The sequence below is a fragment of the Aedes albopictus genome, chromosome 3, assembly GCF_035046485.1.
Source record: "Aedes albopictus strain Foshan chromosome 3, AalbF5, whole genome shotgun sequence".
In the NCBI taxonomy this organism is placed as follows: domain Eukaryota; kingdom Metazoa; phylum Arthropoda; class Insecta; order Diptera; family Culicidae; genus Aedes; species Aedes albopictus.
The window spans coordinates 379,711,151-379,728,076 of record NC_085138.1 but is presented as its reverse complement, the minus strand read 5'-3'; the positions used below and the strand labels follow the sequence as shown (position 1 = coordinate 379,728,076).

Here is a 16,926-nt window from a genome sequence, read left to right as displayed (position 1 = left end):
TTAGTACTGGGTTTATTTCGAAAATTCCTACAGGAATAATTCCTTTAAAACTTCCTCCAGGATTTTTTTTCCAAAATTTGAGCTGATATTTCTGCAGAAATATCGTAATGAACCTCTTCAGTATTCCATGGATTTCTTCAGCAATTTCCGCATAGATTTTTTATAAATCTTTAATGGTTTTTCTTTTTCAGTAGTTCCTCCTACGAGGATTCTTTCAGAAGATGGTCCAAAGGTACCTTCAGAAATATTTCTTGCGATTCCCTTAGGGATTACTTCATGAAGTCTTTTAGACTTCCTTCAGAGATTTGTTTTCAAGTTTTTTTTTCTTTTTTTGCGGCAAAGTCAATTTAGCTTGCTTGAGCTTGAGCTTGATTGCTACTCCAGTGTTGCCAGACCAGCTACACTCACACAAGGAACCAATGAGATTGTCTGCCGGGGACTAGCAGGCATCTTCAGTGTGTGAGCGTTGGTGATCAACTATTTTTTTTATTGATTGATTGGTCTTTATTTAAGAGACTTTCTATTTTTTTAGGCGACAATGGCGCCTGTCACGTCAGGTTGCAGGTCAATGTGGGAAAGGGGAAGGAAGTGATGATTGCAATCGCCACATCAGACCGAGTATACATCTGCGTCTGCACAATCTCATGCGGATGTCGGTGTTGGTGGGATACTGTTAGCAGAGGGTTCACACATTGGTGAGTGGATGCCAGACGTAATGTGATAGATTAGTGCGATTATTATATGAAGCTATAGCGACACAGTTCGCTTGATTGTATAACTTGTGGGCGTTATCTGATAGATTGGCACTGTGCTGTGAAGGTTGGAACCAAGGGAAAGGCTTTTCAACCGTTTCTGGTTCTAGCGATGGCTTTAAACATATGAATATAGTACATGAGTTGTAAAAATAGAGAGGAGAATATAGAGAAAAAAGCCTAAATATACAAAGTAGAAGTAAAGGGACGAACCAGGGATTGAACTCAAGACCTTCTGCATATCATTTAGAAGCGGAAGTCACTAGACCACCAAGCCCGTCTCTTTTTTGTGGACAAAGTAAATTGTCACAAAAAAGTAGAAATGATGACCGCAACTTTTGAATCAGGCCTTTCGTTGTAGTGATGATGGGCTTATCTATTTATAAGACGAGGTAATTTTCTATCGTGTGGATCAAACAATGTTTACGCTCTCAGTTAATAACTGTGGAAGTGCTCATAGAACATGCTGAGAAGCAGGCTTTGTCCCAATGAGGACGTTACGCCAAGAAGATGAAGAAGGAGAAGAAGATGGAGTTACATTTGTGAAGGAATCCCTGGAGGAATTTCTATAAAAATACTTGAAGAAAATGTTTGAATGAATCAAAGGATTTTTCTTTTGTAAGATTTCGTGAAGAGATTTCTGTGAGAAATGATAAAGGAATCTTTGGACAAATTTCCAACGGAAAACCTGGAGGAATTTCTTTATCAGTTTTAGGGAGATTTTCCCAAAATCCCTCGGGAGAATTTCTGTAAGAATCTCTGAATGATTTTCATAACGCAATCCCTGGAGAAATTTTTGAATAAATATTTTGAGAAATTTCTAATGAAATTCTGAAAACAAAAAATTTAGGTATACTAGGTATTCCTAACGCAATTCCTGAAAAAAAAATCCAATGAATTCTTCAAAGTTTGTTTTAAAGAAACGTAAATTCCTTGAAGAAGTTTCTGAATTCCCTGAATCAATATGTATTGGATTTAAAATAAAATAACTCTGAAGAACTTGAGTCTTTAGAAGAATATCTGAATGAATAAGTACAGGAATTTCTGGAAGAACCACTTAGGGTTTTATATGTTTGGAGGAGCAAAATGAAAAAAAAATCAAATAGGCGTTATTTTCATAATTAGGAGAAGTTCCCAATACCATAAAAATAGTATTCAAAATGTCATTCTTTCACTCGAGAGGGCGCATAAAGATTCCAACATTCATAAAGGCCATTTTTTTATTTAGCATGGCGTCCTAGAGACTTTGCAACTTCGGCGAAGTTGTTCATTTTGGCAAAATTAGCAACTCATTCGTTAGACTCAAAATTTCACAGCCTGCTGTTCTTGAGTTATTTTGAAAATAAAATTATGTTATTAAAAAATCAGTCTCTTGATCAAAATAGATTCTGGCGCAGATAGGTTAAAATTGAATGTCGTATAGAAGTTAACCTTCACATACCCGACCCCCGACATCTCATTTTCAAAATGCTGGTATTCATCAATTTTCATCCGATTATTTTGAAGTCGCCCATAAAATCGATCATCAATTGGTGCTAGTTTATTATACTCAAGTGGCCATGCAATATCCGGAACCATTCTGGGGATATTCCGGATTGTACTGGGGTCAGGAGGTGGAGGCGTCTGTTTTGCTAAATAGCTAAAAGTGATTATTTCGTGTGTTATTGTGTTTGAGAGCTATGGTAACGCTTGGCTGTACTACCCCTCCCCCTAGAGCGTTACGTAACTTGTGGACGGCACCTTACCTGATTTTTTTAGACTATGGCTCCGTTATGTTCCAGAGCATTTGAGCCTTCCAGATAAACATAGATTAAAATATATTGGAAATCAATAACAATTGAAAGCCATGAAAGCAAATTTTGAATCATATAGTTACAAATGAGCAACCTGATCAGGGATATCGGCCTGGTTTTAAACCGTATTTATTGAAAAACATTATGTTTCTTTGTCAATTGCAACCCCTTGTCTTACTACCCAATTGACCTTGATGATGACGGCAGCTACGATGGCAACCTCCACCTACCAAGCTGAGAAAATCCAACCGAAGTCAAACATCCAGCCAGTCATGTGAGAGATGCAACTTTTCCATGGCATTATCCTCTCTCTTATCCAACCTCAACCCGCTCCCCGTTCCCCCTCGCCCACCACCAAAACGAATAGAAAAGCAGCAAACTATCCTTCAACTATCACGTTTTATTGCACCAATATAGCGCAAATCTCCAACTTTATACACTGCCCTATTGTTCATCTCACTGCACTGTTTCGTGTCCTTTCCTGCCTTGCTCCCGTCCGTCCCCCAGCACTCGTCCGGAGCAGAAATCAATTTAGACATCCTGATGGTATCGCTTTCAATCTCGGATCTCGTCGAGGAGAGAGAGGTTAACCCCGACCGACCGACCGTCGGTCCCCGTTGCTGCTTGCTTGGGAGGAGTTGCTTTCCAAGTTCGAATTGAGAACAAGAGCTTAACCTGTGTGTATGAACTTAACAGGTGGAACCATATGGAATTGGTCGTTCATGGGATTTGAACCTAGATGGTTATGTGAATTCACCTGCGCCTCTACTAAAGACGCCAATTTGTTTCAAAGAACATGACAAGTTCAAACTTTTGTAGGATTTGTTCAGTTACTGGTTACTTACATAGTTGCAACATTTTCTTGCAAATGCTATCCTTCTTCTTCTTCTTCTTCTTCTTTATGGCCCAACGTCCCCACTTTAACTTGGCCTTCCTCGCTTCAACTTAGTGTTCTTTGAGCACTTCTACAGTTATAAATTGAAAAGCTTTCTTTGCCTGCCATTGCATGTTGTATATTGTGAGGCAAGTACAATGATACACTATGCCCAGGGAGTCAAGAAAATTTTCCCGACTAAAACGGAAATCAAACCCACCGTCTCCGGATTGGCGATTCATAGCCTTAACCACTAGACTATCTAGAGGCTCAAAAATGCTATCTTAAAAGTGATTCTACCTTGTACCATTTGGGCAGGTGCACCTATTTCGGGCACTTGCCGCTATAACTAAGTCAATTTCAAACCGATTGATTTAATATAGAGTTAGACACGTACAGTATCTAACTCTGTACGAAAATTCAAATCAATCGGTTTGAAATTGACTTAGTTATAGCGGCAAGTGCCCGAAATAGGTACACCTGCCCAAATGGTACAATACCCTATTGTCAATAATGTTCAGAATGGTTTATACGTTTCTTAAAATTTTGTTTACACTTTGGCATCTCTTCCAAGTCGGGAACTAGCATTTCACACTGATTTCGAAGTCTGTTCGGGGACAACATCGGGGGAATGGGTGAGGCACACTGATGGACGCAACGGGAGGTGTCCAAGGGGAACATCTTTTATTTCCTGCCTCGGTCTCCGGAATCCGGTCACTATTATAGTGTGCCGCAGTTGAACAGTAGATACGTAGGTACATGGGAGCAGCAGTAGGACTCGAATGATTGTGGTGATGATCAAAGATGGACTTTCTTCGACACAACGACGATGACGACGACGACACGCGACGGTTGAAGGGTGGAAGTCGGGATGAGCTTGAACAGGGAACCGGATGTATGTCCGAAAACAAAGTCATTAGTATTGTTCGGTGTCATCATCATCGTGTGGAGAGGGTGGACCTAACGGATGGTGAGGGAGAAGGGAAACAGCAGTAGCAATCTGTTTTATTGCTGCTGCAATATTGATGCAGTTTGATTGAATGTTTGTGCTGATTTTTCTCGATAGTCCTCAATAGTTTCTAGTTTAGAAGGTCGATACAAAGCAGATGGAAGGTCACATTCTTTTTGCATATGTACGTTCGGATTTGCAAGTGTTATGTAAACATATTTGACAAGATGTTCATTCTTCAAATATAAATGATCTAAACCAAGTATATAGGGATTCCCATACAACATGGGAGAGCAAAAATGTGTATATGTAAACACAATCTCTTCAGATAATTGTCCCAACATGATACGTAGATCAGTATTTTTTTTATCGAAAGAGGGACGTGTATAGTATGAAGAAGAAAATGGTTTCAGTTTGACTTTTCGCCTTTCTCGTACAATAAGTGTACTGGAAAAGCTATATGTTTACTCCAAAAATGACTTTTTGATAGATGGCCTGGAGGGTCGAATCACATATACCAATCAACATCATTGTTTCCTATTGAAAATGGTTCGGATCGGTCCAGCCGTTCCGGAGTTATGGCCAATTAGGTGTTCCGGACTGGTACCCCAGGAAGGGGCCAGATATGAAAACGCTACAAAGCCATTCATGCGACACATCAAACAACGACATTTTCGACAACTTGATGGACGGTAAGCAGAGAAATGGTCTCAGACCATATCTGAACCGGTAGTGTCCCGGAACCGGTTCCGGGTGTCCCGCCAGAATTGGCCAAACATAAATATGAACTAAACCCATGCATGCGACATATCAAACCGCGGCTTTATCGATAACCTGATGAACAGTAAGCTATTGCGGAATTATGAATAGAACGCTGAATCTTGTTAGCATCAGCTACAAGCTAGAATATGAAAATTTAGTCGTGAGTGGGATAATAAGATATAGACTAAGAGTTCACTTACAATTTCAGTGGATAGATATAATTCTACGATTATTCCCAACAATACAGTTCGCTTCACCTAATGAATTCTACTGACTGTGAATGAATAGTTAAATAAGTAAGCGCAGTTAGAAATATACGACTAATTAGCTCACTTCTTGAATTGAATGGCGAAACTAAAAGCCCTAGAACCCAGGTTAGATCACATAGGGTTTTGTGTGGTCAGTACCTAAGACCTAAAATACAACGAAACTGTGTGTAAATTCTCAAAAAAAAATTAAGCGCACCTATCACTATTTGTCTAAAAAACGAAAATCCTACACTATTCTGATTGTATTTTATCAAAATATAAAGATTTTTTTGCCCTTCACCAAAAACACATCGTCATCGCATTGATTCACGTTTTGCTATATCTACTCTTGACGTTTCTCGCATCGTTCTTCTGTTCTGTCGCGGATCCGCTCACTGCGTTTTCGCTGTGGCGGGGTTGCCAGTTTCGCAACAGTAAGCAGTAAAACATTCTCAGACCAAATCGAAATCGGTAGTGTTCCGGAACCCGTTTCAGATGTCCCACCGGATGTGGCCAAGTATAAAAGTTAACCAAACCTATGCATGCGACATATCCAATAGGGGCCTGTCCATAAACTACGTAGACTCTTAGGGGGGGGGGGGGGGTACGGGGGGGTCTGGCCAAAGTCTACGCTCCATACAAATTTCGAAAATTTTGTATGAACAAAAGTCTACGGAGGGGGAGGGGGGGTTCTGAGATGGCCCAAAATAAGTCTACGTAGTTTATGGACAGCGCCTAGTGGCTTTTTTAATATCATGATGAACAGTAAGCAGTAAAATATTCTCAGAACATATCTGAACCAGTAGTGATCCGGAACCGGTTCCGGGTGTCCCACCGGAAATGGTCAAATATAAAAGTGAACTAAAACCATGCATGCGGCATATCAAACCGTAGCTTTTTTGATAACCTGATGAACGGTAAGCAGGAAAGCATTCTCCGACCATATCGGAAACGGCAGTGTTCCGGAATAGGTTCCAGATGTCCCACCGAAAGTGGCCAAGCATAAAAGTTAACCAAACCTATGCATGCGACATATCAAATAGTGGCTTTTTTGATATTCTGATGAACAGTGAGCAGGAAAATATTCTCAGAACATATCTGAACCAATAGTGATCCGGAACCGGTTCCGGGTGTCCCGCCGGAAACGGTCAAATATAAAAGTGAACCACGCCCATGCTTGCGGTACATCAATTCGTGACTTTTTAGGATAACTGATAACAGTTTGCATGAAACTAGTCTAACCAGGTTGTACGGGATGGCAGTGGACTGTACTACGCTGGCTACGTTGTGGTGCTCGTGTTCCGCTCAGGAACCGAGCCGGGTGGGAGCAGGAACCCTCGCGTTCCTTCCCAGGATGATGGCCGCACGTTGGCCGGGCTTCGCCTCATGAAGCCACGGTGGTTGAGCTAGACTAGCTCTGCTACCAGCAACCTGATAACTCTTTGAGCCTTGATAAAGGCTGTTGGGTGTGGAGGAAAACAATTTCCGAACAACTCCGTTGCTCCGAATAACTCCAGGAAAATTATTCATGAACAACGCTTTTGGTGGAATCGGGGATGTTTCAGAAGCTCGATGACTAGATGCAAACACAGGAGATTTTACTTGAACTGCTCAATTTAAGGTGAAACGGGACGCCGTGTTATTTTTCCTATCTTGCCTCTCTTTCTAACAATTTGCCTCGCGATTTTGAAGATGGTAATCTCGAGTTCTATCGCACTGAAGATGCTGAAAAACAATCAGCATATGCACTGCAAGTGAGCATACACAGTGATAGGTTTTTGTTGCAAAATATGAAGTAGAATCTGAGATTACCATCTTAGTAGCAACAGAGCAATGGCAGATATTTCCCCGACCGTCCCGTCCGCCCTTAACATTTCCCTTCACTCGTTCACTCGTTGGCGGTCCGAAAAAAACTGATGATGCCGCCACGATGCGCACCATATTTATAGCCGCGCACGAAGAGGTGGAGCCACGCGCATCGGTCGGCTCTGCTCGATGTTGTCACTCGCGTTGTGCTCTTGCGGTCTGCACGTGCTACGGCTCCCTTCAGTTCTGCTTTGCACTGCTGTGTTGTTGCTTCGACGAACGATGGAAAACTACTGACGCTGGTCGCTGTTTGGCTGTTGGTTTTATTGCCGCCCGTTCGCTGTTCGGCCTCTGCTTCGTCGTCGTCGTTCGATCGTCGCTGGTTGGATGGACGGAGCTCTCGTGGTGCATATGTGTAACTGCCACTCAGTGGTGGAAATTGATCGCGAACGTGTGCTTACGCGCTACAAAAAAAAATGCCATCGCATCGCAAACCTTTGCTGTGCGATTGTGTTCGCACGTTTGTGGCTCACGATCGTACGACACGAACGCCAACGAGTGCATCGCATCTTTTGCAAGCGCGATGCTTTTTTATTTTAGATGTTCGCGGCCGATGTAATGAAATCAAATGTTGGTAAACTTTTTCGTCGATATCATTCTTTGGTATGTTACCTGACCAGTATAAAACACCCAACTAATTACCTTTAAGTGTACAAAAAATGGCAACAAATCAAGTGCTCTACATTGTGATCCTTCTGGCGAACCAACTGCGATTCTGCTCGTTCGACATTTGTTTTGTGTTGGTTCGTCGATTCGAGAAATCGTGAACCGTTCTCTCTTTTTGGGTTCGCGAGCGCGTGAGCAAAGATTATGTTTGATGCGAACCAAAAAACACGTCAAGCGCATGATGCTTTCCACCACTGCTGCCACTGCTAGACGCCGCCGCTGACTGTACTTCAGTTTGGCTGATGTCAAACTGAACACAGGTAACCAATAAGCAGTTAAAATGACATTTGTTTAGCACTATATACGCCCTTACAGCAGGTCATTAAATGCTGTTTTGCCGTATATGCGCCATAAGTGTTACTTAAATGCAGGGTTTGGCCCGATATACGGCTGAATAGTGTGAATACCGGGCAACTCACTGGAACAATCCGTTCTCAGCCATCTTAGCAAACTGCAGTAGAATCACTTGGCATAATACGGAACCTCGCGGTGATGGCGACTTGCTCCGCCAACAGTCCACTCGTCAAACTAGCCTCTGTGTTCGACTTCAACCTTTCCAGGGAAACGATCAAGCGGAAGTTTAAGGCTGTATTTAGTTTTTCTTCATGACGAATAATGATATTATTTTTTCTTTGTGTGCGTGTTTTTGTATGTAATTTTATTATTTTACTTTTATTGTAACAACGATAGGGAAATAAGTTAGGTTAAGCTATTTATACATCATTAGGACCTGTGTTGTCTGTTGATGTCATACAATAAATAAATAAATAAATAAATAGTCAATGAGGCAGCATCACACTGACGACGACCCCGTCATGGTGCTGGCTGTCACTGATGCTTGCTAGGGGAAATACACGCATGGGAAATGCTACTCAGCTTTGTTCATACCCCACAAATAGATGCTTGTATTTCATATCCCACAAATTGTCAAAAAACAAAAATATTTCCCCTGCTCATTTCTCCCAATTCAGTGTTTCCCTTGCTCTTCTCATTTTTTTTTCTCTTTCGCCTAGTTCAACTTTTGAAGCTGGTGCACATTCTGGATATGCAGTTTCTTATTTTTTTTTTGCTAATTTCTTCGAAATTGGGATTCAATCCCTCGATCCACGGGTTGATGATGGTGCTGAACTGTGCTACAAGATAAGCTATTGAACATCACACCGAAATCACACCAGGAATTATTTCCTGTCGTCTTGGGGTTCTTGAGTTAGGTATTAAAATCAATAATAGGAAACGTAGGAATAGGAAATAGGGCCCTTATAGCCGAGGCGGTAAACGCACGGGTATTCAGCATGACCATGCTGAGGGTGACGGGTTCGATTCCAGGATCTTTTCGTAAAGGAAATTTCCTTGACTTCCTTGGGCATAGAGTATCTTCGTGCCTGCCTCACGATATATACGTCCCAGTGAGGACGTTACGCCAAGAGAAGGAGGAGAGGAATAGGAAACGAATCAGGGCAAACTTGTTTAGAAAATATGTTCTTCCATTGATTTACTTCCTTAAAATACACAGAAATAAAAACTAAAAAAAAAATTGATTTACTTAATTGCTATTGAATTGCTTTACTTCATTGCTAATAAATGAAAGGACACCCGAATGATAGCGGGATAGATAAATTAGAAAGTTGAAATGTGTTGTGCTTTCAGCATCTCGTAGCAGTTCTATGGCGAAAAAGTAGCAGTTGTGGTGCTTGTTAACCAAAATTTACCATGCATTTCAAATGCTACGCAACAGCTGTAAGATTTTGAGCAGCACTTCAATTGCTAATTTAGGGTAGTTTAGCAGTCAAACTGCTACCATATGACAATAAGCAGGTAGAATGCAGTTATAAAGTTGATACCCAAGTAACACACTTGTCACCGAAGAGTCACGGCGGCGCAGGTTTTTGTTGCGCAGAAGTCACTGTGACTTACTTCTAGCAAGTAAGTGTTTATTTGTTAGAAGTCAGTCACAGTGACTTCTGCGCAACAAAAACCTGCGCCGCCGTGACTCTTCGGTGACAAGTGTGTTACTTGGGTATACCGCTCATTTAAATGCTTATTGGTTACCTGGGTAAGACTACATCGGGGACAATCGGTAAGTGGTAAAATGTGAAATTGAACCAAACCCATGCGTGTGGTACCATAAAACCACACTAATTTGACAATGATTGCTGTGGGCGTGGAAGCTGAGGTAAAATCTCCTGGGCAACCATTAAAAACACCACCCCCGGCGAAAACTGGCGCTAGAGCCTAGCTATTTAGCACTGTAGTTAGAGGAAATACCAATGCAGTGGGTTGGTGTCAGGCCCTGCGAGGCAGCCGTTAAAAAGACTAGCACCGGATAAGGGGCTGTCCATAAACCGCGTGGTCATTTTTATGGGACTTTGCACTCGGAGTTTTCGAGCGACGCGTGCTAAGGACGACCTTTGGCGGTGTGCAGGAGAACGGTGTGTGGCGGAGAAGGATGAACCACGAGCTCGCTGTACTTTACGGCGAACCCAGCATCCAGAAGGTGGCCAAAGCCGGAAGGATACGGTGAGCAGGGCATGTTGCAAGAATGCCGGACAACAACTCTGCAAAGCTGGTGTTTGCAACTGATCCGGTTGGCACAGCGTGGAGCGCAGAGAGCACGATGGGTGGAACGTGACTTGGTGAGCATTGGGCGCGACCGAGGATGGAGAGCGGCAGCCACAAACCGAGTAAGTGGCGTACTATTGTTGACGCTTCTTGTAGAAAAATCATTTATGAAACTTTCCTTCGAAGACCGCAAAACGATTGGATGCTTGTGGAAAAAGTTATTGATTTATTACCGATTAGTGATCCAACGAACGGCTTTTTGTTTTGTTTTATTAGCAGCACTGTATCTGCTGCCTTGGCTGCTGCTGTTTCTGGGGGTGGTGATGCCACCTGCCACCCCATGCTACAACGGCAGCAGCAGTGCTGCTGATAAAACAAAACAAAAAGCCGTTCGTTGGATCACTTATCGGTAATAAATCAATAACTTTTTCCACAAGCATCCAATCGTTTTGCGGTCTTCGAAGGAAAGTTTCATAAATGATTTTTCTACAAGAAGCGTTGATCGATTTGAATTAAGGAGACAAGGGGCGACCTCTGGGTTTTTTTATTTGAAAGTGCAACTTTTCCCATAGTAAATCCTATGAAAACTTTGAACCGCTTGCGCTAAATTATAGTTTCACCGATTGCGCTGAAATTTTGTACAGTTCATATGGGACCTAAATGGGATCTAAAAAGTCGACTGGAGCGAGGATTTATTTTTTCCATACAAGCGAGTCCCATACTAATGTTCAATCCTACCAAAATACACACTTTGCTATGAGATGAATGAAAGCTCCATGAGAGGTCGTACGATGTGCTGCGACCTTGGCTTCTGTTCCGTATCACGACGTAGTATACTCTATAGAAAGCCAATAGCTCTTCCCTGCATCTATGAATAGATGTAATCGTAAGCACCAAGTAGACTGCTACAACCCGTTGGAGGATTGTGTAAAACTGTCACCTGTACAACACAAGCAACAGCACATAGTGAGCAATCAGGTCTTACATTGTTCACATGCAGCAACGTTAGAAGTCGCGAATGCGACCACCTCCCGGTTCTGTATAAGTCCCTCCAAGAGTCAAACAGTCAAAAGGAACATGAGCTGTGCGGTGCTGGTTGTCCTCTTTCGAAACGATAAAGGTGTCACACAACACTAACCGTTCGCCGTCCACCGCAATTTCCCGGAGTGTTACTTGACCGAGTTCTAGGGTTACCAATAAATCCCCACCTCAAAGGGACGAACCTGATCCAGTGCGAACCCTAACGACACGTGTTCAACCAACCAGCAACGGAACCTGTTGTCTCTAGTTAATACGACGGCGACGTGGCCACCACCGCACCGGCACCGCCATCATCGGTTGACTGCCATTCGGTTACATCCGAACCATAATCCTTGAAAGAGTATCCCATCTTCCCGGGTGGCGTCGACGACGGCGCTTCTCTCGATTTGTTGGTACCTACCTATACCGTCCGAGTGAGTGCATCCGCGCCTAAACCTCCAACAGTACGTCTCCGGTTGATGGTAATTTGCGGTTTTGGCTTCACCGGAGTCGCTGCAGCATTCTCTTCTTCGCAGCTCTGGTCTTTGGGAAGTGATGCCAGATTAAGACACTTACATAGTTTAGCTGGTGAACTTGACAGGGTATCTTCATGCCTGTCTCATAATATACGAAAACAGAAATAATAAATTGGCAATAAAAGCTCTGAAAACCACAATTTCTAACACCATTCCAACCAGCAAAACCCGCCGCACCTGGCAACTCTGACCATCGGAGTTCACCATCACAACCGCGACGCCGCCGTCGCCCGTCGAGTCCCTCGGCAACCGTTATCATTTGTGTGACGCGGCAAGATGTGACCCCAGGGAGAGTTGGCTCCCTTACCGTCGATGAAGCTGCTCCGAACACTGAGTGTAACGTGACCAACAGAAGGCGGCGGTGGGTAGGTCCGTTTTCCAAGCCATCCATGTGTAGTCGGTCGGTGTCGCCGCTATTGCCATCACACCACACCGCTGAAGTCGGAAAAGGCAAATGTGCACATGCGGTACAGCGACGACGACGACGACGACAACGACGACGGTGTTATCTTGCTCAATTAAAATGATGTGACCACTGATGTTGAATGATGTGAATGCTCAGCTCTTCGGTGTGGTCGGTCGGATTCTCTCCCGGGCACCCAGACTGAGGTGGTTGGCTTTGGAAGACCGACCAGTGCTGCGGTGGTGCTGTGGTGGTGGAGATGTTCCGTCCGTGGCTTCTCGGTGACACATTTGGGGCTGTTCATAAACCACGTAGACCAAAATTTGGTCATCTCAGACCCCCCCCCTCCCCCCTCGTAGACTTTTGTCCATACAAAAATTTTGAAATTTGTATGGAGCGTAGACTTTGGTCAGACCCCCCCCCTCCCCCCAAAAAGTCTACGTGGTTTATGAACGGCCCCTTTCGGGGTTTTGCTTGGGGGAGCTGCTTCAATCAACCGAAGACCGACCAACAAGCATCGCATCGTAGCGCCGTATCGGTGTTGGGACAGATACGTAGGCAGACACGCAGCAGGATGACAGGATTCTAGAGCGAACCGAACCCCGGTTCAGTTGTGCGTGATGGTGGTTGACGTTTGCTATTTTGTGGGGTGTCTGATTGTTGTTGGTGCTTTTGACGGGACGGTGGACCCCAGGACAGGTTGGACAGTATATGCGCACTGTGGTGGGTGCGATGATGATGATGCAGATAAAGACGATGAGAGTTGACGGAAGAAATAAATTGTGATGCGGATCTATTGCAGTTTCACCAGTGTGGTGAATGAATGCAGCTAAGACGTTTCCATTAATTTGTGGTCGATTACTTATGAATGACTACATATTCAGTGGATACAGCATTTGTGACTGATAAGTGGACATTTCAATGGGTCAAAAATGAATATGTACTTCCGCAGTCTTTGTTGCATAACTTTTGCTTCTTTGCATGAAAAAATTCTTTGATCACTGGAATATGATATTTGGTAATGCATGAACAAATGATGGAACAATATTTGGAGTTCGTCAGTTTTCCTTAAAACTACAAGTGTATGAAAAGTGATCCATTTCCACCCTTTCGAGGCAGTGAGAAATGGGTCATAGGAATCGAATTTGTTCCGCATTGACAACAAAGCAAGTTGATAAAGTTCTGGTCAAGGTTGATACTACTTACCAATAATATATTATAAGATGACTATGAATTCAAGATTCTAAATAGTATCATTCCACCTAAAAGTGTGATGTTTCATCGAACCCTAAAAGTGGCATTTTAAGAAGGCTTTATTTTCAAGCTAGAAACCTTTTGACAAGAACTGCTGGCAACTACGAGGATGGCACCATACAGTTTTTAAAAGACAGGGACAACATCTTCCAGCTTTCGGCTGTACAGACTGTTTTAAACATAACATTAGACAACGGACAACGGAGCATGCACCAGTGGAAACGGGGAAGAAACTATTCTCACGAAAAGTTTCAACGCCCGAAGCGGGAATCGAACCCTCACCCCATAGCGTGGTGCGATTATAAGCTTGGTGACCCTAACCGCACGGCTACGAGGCTCCACAAAAACAGTTTTTGTTTCGATATTCGCAATATTTGATGAGATGTTCCAGATAATGTTTTGACCCATTGTCTGACTCATTGTCACCCCCAACGACGGTACTAAAATGAACCAAAACATATGAAAACCGCATGTTAACTAAGATTTTTATAAATGGCTCGGAATTTTGGCATATATTAGTAATTCTTGCTAAATAACAAATAAACCATTATGTATCTCGATAACGTGTTACGATCGAAATTTTTTGTCTTCAAAAAATTCCTGATTCAAAAAACAATATTTTGAGCAATGAGCATACACAATAACGTTATTTGCATAAATGTCCAAACAAATTAAGCAGTTCAGAAATTCCTTTAAAATATTTCCTAGGATTCATTTACCCTGGAATTCCTTCTGAAATTCCTTTAGGGGTTCCTTTGGAAATTTAGAGATTCGTGACAAGCACTTGAAATAGCGTGGTTACTGATTGTACTGTGTTTTACGAACGATCTTTTTGTACAAGTAGTGTAGGTTTGAACCGGTATCAGCTTGGTCGCTTTTTATTGCAATGTGGTGTTAAATAAATGTTAGTGAATCCAGAATTTCCAACTTCATTACGATGGTCTCCGAAGAAAACTTCCCAATCAAATTATCATGTTACAGATTATTTCAGAATATCTTACATCTTCCGATTTTTTCATTAACTATTATCGGAATTCCTGCAGGAACACCTTTTAGAATTCCTTCATGATTTTCTCCTATACTTTCATCTGAAAATCCTTCAGTATTTTCTCCCGAGATTACATGAGAAGTTCCTTGTGGGATTCCTTTTTTCATTCAGGAATTTCATTTCATCCATTCAGGAATTTCATTTTTTTTTTTAAAGTCTCCTCCAGAAGTTCTTTTTGGGATCGCTTAAGAAATTCCTTCCAGGCTTTTCGTCAGAAATTCCAGGAAATCTTTCTTGATTTCATCCAGGAAAAACTTTTTGAGAGACTCCTTCTAGAATTTGTTCTGGAATTATTAAAGGAACTCCTGCCAGGATTACTTAAGGTGAATATATAACAAAGCCACACCTCGAATTTTCAAGAGCACAAATCTGAAGAACCGAATGTCGGTTTGAGCTGAAAAGTTGATCGATTGGTCACCACCAGCGGGTAACCAATCGATCAACTTTTCAGCTAAAACCGACATTCGGTTTTTCGGATTTGTGCTCTTGAAAATTCGAGGTGTGGCTTCGTTATATATTCACCTTAAGGAAAGCCAACCAACGTTCCTCCTCCATTCCCTAACATTTTTTTAATGGAATTCCTCCAGCAGTTTTGAATAAATTCCTCCAGATGTTGGTTCTGGATTTCATTCAAAAGATCCTTCTGGGATTCCGTGAATAGGACACAATTGGTAGGAATTAGCTGAATTTGTGTATGGTGAGAATGTAAATTCTCCATTACTGAAAGGAAATAATGCAAAAAGCATGGGTTTTATGATGCTGTTTGAGCAGAACTTTGGGTAGCTGTACTGTTGTATGCTCCATTTATTGCAACTTCAAGCCTACAGTATCCCAAAGTTTTGCTCAAGCAGCATCAGATTAGGCAATATTTTCCATAATATCTATCAATGCTGAAACAAAGAGTTTGGCATCTCAATATACAAAAAACAGCTCATTGCAACAAATCTCGTACTTTACTTATTGTATCTTATCCCTTTTGGGATTCCCGGAAACAGTACTTCTGAAGACAATTCAAATTTATAGAAATGTCAGAAGGGAATGTTGGGGGCATCACAAAAATAATTCCCAGAGGATTTCTGGTGCATTGCCAGGCAGAACCTCTAAAGAAATCTCAGAAAAAAAAAATCCTGAAAGAATCTCAGAGGGAACTTCTGAAGGAATCCTGGATAGACAGGACAGAATCACTCCGGAATCTCGGAAGAAACTCCTTGAAAAAATCCAGAAGACTTTGGTAGAAATCCTTCATGGACGGGTTACATTCCAAAAGAAATAACGATAGAAATCACGGTTGAAACTCTCAGAAGAAGGAGCCTTTGAAGGAACTCTTGGATGAATCCCAGAAGCAACTCCAGGAGCTATTCGTAAAAGAAAGAGGAAGGGATTTCATCAGGAATTCTTCCAGGGATTTCACAAGACAATTTTTCAATAAATTGCTCCAAGACTTTCTTTAAGAATTCCTGCAAGGATTTATCTAGGAATTCCTCTGACGATTCCTCTAGATTTTTTTTCCACGGTGTCCCCCAAGAATTCTTCCAGTTATTCCTCCATGAGTTCCTGCAGGAATTCATCCCGAAATTCTACCAGGAAATCCTGCAGGGATTCCTCCAGGAATCCCACCATAAATTCCTCCTGTAATTGCTGCAGGAGATTCTCTAGAGATTCCTCCAAGGATTCCTCTAGAATTCCTTCCAGAATTTCTCCCAGGAAATCATCAAGAAATTTATCCCAGGAAATCATCAAGAAATTCCTCTAGAAATTCCGTCAGAAATTCCTCCAAAAATTCCTTCAGTAATTCCTCACAGAATTCCTCTAGGAATTTCTACAGGGATTTCTTCAAAAATTTCTCCAGAAAGTACTCCAGGCATTTCTCCAAGAATTACTTCATGAATTTCTCCATAAATTATTCCAGGAATTCCTCCAGAAATTACTTCAGGTACTACTCTAGGAGTTCCTCCAAGAATTCCACCGGAAATTCCTAAAGCAATACCTCCAGAAATTCCATCAGGTATTTTTCCAGGAAGTCTTCTTGGAAATACTCCAGGCATAACTTCAAGAATTTCTCCGTGAGTTACTCCAGGTATTCCTACAGGATTCTTACAGATGTTTGTCCAGGAACTACTGCAAGATGTCCTCCAATTTTTTTCCCAGGAATTCCTCCAGTGATTCCTTCATAAATTCCTCCAGTAAATGCTCCAG

The 16,926-nt window shown here is 42.2% G+C and overlaps 1 long non-coding RNA gene across 1 annotated transcript in view; it reads left to right on the top strand.

Annotated features, from left to right (window-relative positions):
* Nucleotides 1-16,926, top strand: part of LOC134291829 (uncharacterized) — a 444,222-nt gene that overhangs the window by 98,888 nt on the left and 328,408 nt on the right. The gene's annotated exons all lie outside the window — the stretch shown is intronic.